The 6,187-nt window shown below is 49.1% G+C and overlaps 1 long non-coding RNA gene across 1 annotated transcript; it reads left to right on the plus strand.

Moving 5' to 3' along the window:
- Positions 1-881: 881 nt before the first annotated feature.
- On the plus strand, positions 882-5,663 carry LOC114032890. The gene is made up of 3 exons (XR_003567891.1): positions 882-974; positions 1,338-1,388; positions 5,614-5,663. It is a non-coding gene; the product is annotated as an uncharacterized LOC114032890 (long non-coding RNA).
- Positions 5,664-6,187: the final 524 nt, after the last annotated feature.

The raw sequence follows: 6,187 nt of genomic DNA on the forward strand, positions 1-6,187 counted from the left end.
GCATATAGTAGACACTGAATTAATCCTTCCTTCCTTCCATTTTTCTATCTTTCCTTCCTTCCCTCTTTCCCTCCTTCTCTTCTTCCTTCCCTCCTTCCTTCTTTTTCCTTCACTCTTTCCTTCCTTTCCTTCCTTCCCTCCCTCCCTCCCTTTCCTTCCTCTCCCTCCCTTCTTTTCCTTTCTTCCTACTTTCTTTTCTGTCCTCTCTCCCTCCCTTTTTTGCTTCCTCCCTCCTTTCCCCCCTTCCTTCCTTTACTTTCTTCCTATTTGCTTTTCTTCCTCTCCCTCCCTCCCTTCCTTTTTTCCTTCCTGCTTTCTTTTTTCTCCCCACTCCCTTCCTCTCTTCCTTCTGGCAGCTCAGCTCTCCCAAGATTGGGAGTTGCTGATCTACATTGGTAAAAAGGGGCTTCTACACTGTCCCAAAGAGGACATCATAGAACTAGACTGCTCTTTCCTTACCCAGAAATAAAATCAAGTAAAAATGATACTGATGTCTGAGCAACATTACAATTATTTGTTGTTCCTGTTGCTGAAATACTGATAAGAGATGTTATTAAGATGGAAATTTTAGAGTTCTTCAATTGACTTGGATGCATGCTATTATAGGGCATTACTCCTAGGGTCTTAGAAATACTCAGTTTGGTTCTGGAGACGTTTATCAAGTACCTTTGTTCTGTGTTGTGGAAGATGGCGCTTTGCTGAGCGTGGGAGACACAAGAGACTTGGTAACTGATTAGATGGTGAGGGGCAGGGCAGATAAAGGAAAGGGAAGTTTCCAGAAGGATTCTTGGGTCATGGAGTCGGCTGGGTGTGAGGACAATGGTGTTTTTGACAGAAAAAAAAAAGGAAGTTTGTGGCGGGGGCGGGGGGGGAATTTTAGAGGAAAAGACAGTGAGTTCAGTCTTGGACATGTTGGGTTAAATTTTCAGTATCCGTGGAATGTTCAGGTGGAAATGGCCCTCAGGACTGGAGAGGTAAGGTGGTTACGTAGGTTTGGGCATCGTGTCCATAGAAGTGATAATTAAACCTCTGGGAGTCAATGAGATCACCATGAAGTCTGTGTTAATCTCACCCAAAACCGATGCTATTAATGTCAGAAATCATTCTGTTTGTTTCTTAATTCTGGTCTTTCTTATTTGATTAGAGGATACACGCAGGCATCGGAATACCATGGACACTGTAGACACATCTCTCTGTGGCCCATAAAAAGCTCACTCTCCTCCCTATTCCCCGTTGCCCCCAATTTCAGCTTTGAGCTTTTCTGGGCTTGTTTCATTGTGAATCAGTTACTTGGGTGATTTTTTTTTAATTAAGGTTTTTTCCTGCTTCTTTTTCAGGAGTATATCATTCGTGTGCAAAGAGGAATTTCCATAGAAAACAGCTGGCAGGTAATTTTTTCATAACTGAAAAATATTTCAACTTGAAGAAAGACCCAACCACTGACTGTGGTTTGGGGACCATGAAAAAATTCCAAACAGTGAACTCTTGAGTATTGATTCCTCCCAGGGCTAGGGGGCAGGGAGGGGGGTGATGTGTGTTGGAGCTGTGTAGTTGTGTTCCTGGGTTGTTTTTTTGAGGGGAGGAGGATGGGGCAGGCTGGTGGAATTTGTGCCCACCACACAGATCATTATCTAGGAGTTCCTCCTCTAGAACAGAGAATGGACAGAGAATGGCAGCTCTCTATTCTCTTTCCCCCCAGGTTGCTTCCTTTTTTTCAGTCATTCAGGCCTGCTTGTTGGCCTGAGAAAAGATAATAGATGTTCACAGAGAGCTACTGCATTCCCAGCAGCCTCTAGTTGGGCAAGGCCTAAGGAGTGGCCACCATTTCTTTCCAAAGTCCATGGCTTCCTCTTGGATTTTCATCATCTTTTCTGAGAGCTTAAGTTTCCTTGGGCCTAAATTGGGAACATTGCCATCCAAGGCTCCTGCTACCTCTAGTCTGTTGTGATTCTCTGCTCCCTCATAACCACTGGCTGTTTTGGCTGTGTGCTGGGTCCCACCTCCGCTGTCATGGTGAGAGAGGGGAGAGGGAGACAGAGAGAGAGACAGGGAGAGAGAGAGGGAGACAGAGACAGAGAAACAGAGGAGAAGAGCGAGGAGAAAGAGAGAGAGAGAGAGAAGGAGATGAGAGAGAGGGAGACAGAGAAACAGAGGAGAAGGAGGAGGAGGAGACACAGAGAGAGAGAGGGAGACGAGAGAGAGGGAGACAGGGAGAGAGGGAGACAGGGAGAGAGAAACAGAGGAGAAGAGCGAGAAGGAGACAGAGAGAGAGAGACAGAGAAACAGAGGAGAAGAGCGAGGAGGAGGAGGAGGAGGAGAGATTGAGGAGAGAAGAGAGGGGAGAGATTGAGAAAGAGAGAGAAAAGGGTTGGGGAGAGGGAGAGACAGGGAGAGGGAGAGACAGAGAGACGGAGAGAGTGCCTCTGCCATCTCTGGCTTGCCAGAGAGGGATCTGAGAGAGACTGTTTCCTTTTTTGTTCTGGAGAGTAGAAAGCAGACGGGAGTCAGGCTCCCTCGGCCTTCCTCCTCCTGCCTTTGCTGCGGTGTGAACTTGGCCCGGGCCTTAGCTTCCCTCGGTCTGTTTCCTTAGCGGGGAAGTAGGGATAGTGAGTCAGGCCAACCTGCCTCAGGGAGGACGCTTTGCACTTAGTACCAGTACCGTGTGCTAGAGAAGCCGCCAACTGCAGTATTATCAAAGACGATTTTCTTCTAATTGTCAGAGACTCCAATATCTGTGCGTGAGGGAGGGACGGGGAGCAGGAGAAACCACTTATAAGAAAAGAGAAGCTGACAATTGTGGGTTGTAGTAAAAGTTTTTTTTTTTAATCATAGGGAAAGTTTGACTTAGAGCCCTGTTGGCCTTCCTCGCCTTCCTCTCTGTGCCTGGCATCTCTGGCCTCCTTGTGAGCCCACACCTCCCCAGGTCTGTTCTCACTCCCTAGTAGAATGGACGTTCCCGGAGGACAAGGAGGGTGTCCCTTTTCTATCTTCCAGCACTTAGCGCAGCGCTTGGCACTCAGCAGGTGCTCACAAAGTGCTTTTCACGCATTCGTTTACCCATTTGAAAACAAAACCGAATTTTTATTTGACTGTGTTATCCCTCCTCATTCCCATCTCTCCTCCTTCTCTCCCCCCATTTCTGACCCAGCCCCCCTCCAGCTTCCATTCTCCCCATGTTCCGACGTCTTCCTCCTGAAGGTTATCAGTGATCAGTCTGGTGGCCTTCGCCCATCTCTGCTGCATTTGACGCTGCTGACCACCCCTTTCTTGATGTCTTCTCCTTCTTGGGCCTTTGGGACCCTATGCTGCTCCAGCAGGGAGGTGGTACCGCGGATAGAACACTGGATTTGGAGTCAGGAAGACGTGAGTTAGCGTTCTGCCCTGCCCTGGCCACGTGCTAGCTGTGTGACCTTGGCCAAACCCTTAACCATTCTGTGCCAGAGTGAAAGCTTGGACTCCGTGGCGTCTGAGGAGCCTTTACCCTTCCTGCCTCTCTGACTGTTGTTTCTTGTCTCACTGCTGGTCTTCCTTCCCCTTCCTGTCGGCATCTCCCCGGCGTCAGGCCTCGGTCTTCTACTTCCCTTTCCTTGGAAGGATTCAGCCACTTTCACGGCTCTAAGCGTCACCTCCGTGCATTTGGGTGACTCCCAGATCTGTGTTGCTCGGTGTCGTCACCCAAACTCCAGTCGTCCTGAGCCCACGGGCCACCGATCCCTTCTGTCTCATTTTTGTTGAGACATTTTGTTTCAGCGTGCTGGGCACCAGCCCCTGGGGGCCACGTAGCTTCCCGAGACTGTGAGGTGCAGGCCAGCACCTGCTCTGCTTTGGGAGAGCCTCTTTCCTCATCAGAAGTTCCCATCTCCGCAAAATCATGGTTTCAGCCTAAAAAAAGAACAGAAACCACAGCAGACCCACAAATAGACTCCCCCGCAAGACTGTGGGCACAGATGCTTCATTCAGAGTTTTTGAAAAAGTTACAGAAATTCCCGAAGAGTGAGCAGTGACTTGGTGCCATCTGACCCCAGTGGGCCCGGCCATTTGTTCAGAGAGAAAGGCCGGGCATTTGAACTTTAACCCCTCAGTGCCAGTCTTGTTCATGCACTTAATCTGGAGGTTGTCACCATTATCGTCATTTATACGATGATAATGATAATAACCAGAGCTGGCCTTTTAGAGAATTGTAAGGCTTGTGAAACATTTTACAAATATCGTCTCATTTCATCTTCACAGCAACTCTGGGAGGTAGGTGTTATTATTATCCCCATTTTACAGGTGAGGAAACAGAAGCAAACAGGGGTGAAATGACTTGCCCAGGTTCATACAGCTAGGAAGTATCCAGTGTAAACTGGATTTGAACTCAGGTCCAGGGCTGTATCCACTGTACCCCTGAGCTGCCTAACCTAAGGGTGTATTTTGTTCTCCCGGTGCTGCACCTTGGCATCACTTACTACGAATCTTTTTGATTTCTTCCTATTTTTTTCCTTGTGGGTCACATTTCTGTCAACGTAATCAGTCATTCCTCCAGTCACCAAAACCTGCTTCCTCAGATGATGATAGTAATTCCTATTTGTCCAGGATATATATAAATGAGGAGACTGAGACTTAGGTGAAGGGACCTACCCAGGGTCCCACAGTGATTCAAAGGCTGGGTCAGGATTTGCACCAAGGGCCCTGACTCAGACCAGGAACAGCATTTCCCACCCTACTTGGCCACGTCCATCCGTCACATTCTCACTGGATCCTAGTCCAAGGTCGTGGCTTCCTTTTGATTTGATAGGTCACCACCTTCATTGAGGCCCTTGTCTCCTGCCTGGTTATTAGACCTTCCTCGAACTCATCTGCCTGCTTGCCCCTTCCCACCCGAGCCTTTGACGTCTTCCCGTGTCCTAGCAGATACAATCCCGAGCGAGACCCCGGACTCTGCCTCCAGCCTCCCCAGACATGCCAGGCGCATCTCCTCCCTGTGTCTTTTTAACAGGCACCTGAATGCACCTCCTATGTGCAGGGCCAGGTGCTGGGTTCTGGGAATGTGGAGGATGGGAGGACACAGAAAACTGTCTGGTCCTCAAGGAGTCTAGATGCCACTGCTCGGCTGTGGCTCATTGCTCACTTGGGGTTTCTCCCCCGTCTTCCCTTCCTCTCCAGGAAGCCTCGTTAGGCTATTAGTCTTCCGCTTCTGGCTGCTTCCTCTGAACATCCTCATCAGACTCAGGTCTTTGCCTGCCTCCTTCACTGGACCCCTCGTCTCCTAGTGCCTTGATCCAGTCATATGGGATGGGTGTCTGTATGTCTCCTCACCCGTGGCATCAGCCCTCCAGATCAGGGTACCTTTCCTAACGTGGCCTTCAAAGCCTCTTTTGGCCCTGACATCTTATGGGCAATGATTTCATTGTTCTAGGCCCTCAGTTTCCTCATTTGTAAAATGGAGGGGTTGAGCTAGATGATCCTCATCAATTGTGTAATTGAAAAATGTTCCCCAAGGTGACTAGTACTATGTTCCATCCATAGTAGTTGCTCAACAAATGTTTGTCAAGTGACTTAATTTTCTTGTGGGCTTGGAGAGAGATGGTTGATACCTGCTGACTGAAAATATCACGGTCTTGTCTCCTGCAGATTGTGAGAAGATACAGCGACTTTGACTTACTCAACAGCAGTTTGCAGGTGAGTGTTGGGAAAAACCAATATGCCTGGGGGCAGGGGGAGTGTTGGGAAAAGCCAATGTGCTTGGGGGCGGGGGGAGTGTTGGGAAAAACCAATATGCTTGGGGGTGGGGGGAGTGTGGGGAAAAACCAGGGGGGGGGGGGGGGGGGGATGAACAGTCAGAATGCAAACCAAGAAATCACCAGATCTCTGGTGCAGGAGACAAAGACTGCGTGTAGGCACCTAGACCAACTGTCGAGCGCCTAGAATTCAACTTTCACAAATAAATGACCAGCTGATTCTGTCAGGCTTTGAGTTTAGAGTGTGTCACTGCCGAGCCAGCAGATGTTGGCCCAACTCGCTTGTATTTGACTGTTTGGCCTCTTGGGTAGTTGCTTTCCCTTGCAAAAGCTCTTCCCCCTCTCTGAAGTTAAATGCTGGAGACTCAGGCTTTCTTCCCACCGTTCTTAGCCCAGGATGAGGATCAATCCGTCCACACGTGTTTATCTGACACCTGCTTATGTGTTAGGCACCATGCGTGCTGCCG

This window comes from Vombatus ursinus, unplaced genomic scaffold (genome assembly GCF_900497805.2).
Source record: "Vombatus ursinus unplaced genomic scaffold, bare-nosed wombat genome assembly UNPS02005776.1, whole genome shotgun sequence".
Classification (NCBI taxonomy): Eukaryota; Metazoa; Chordata; class Mammalia; order Diprotodontia; family Vombatidae; genus Vombatus; species Vombatus ursinus.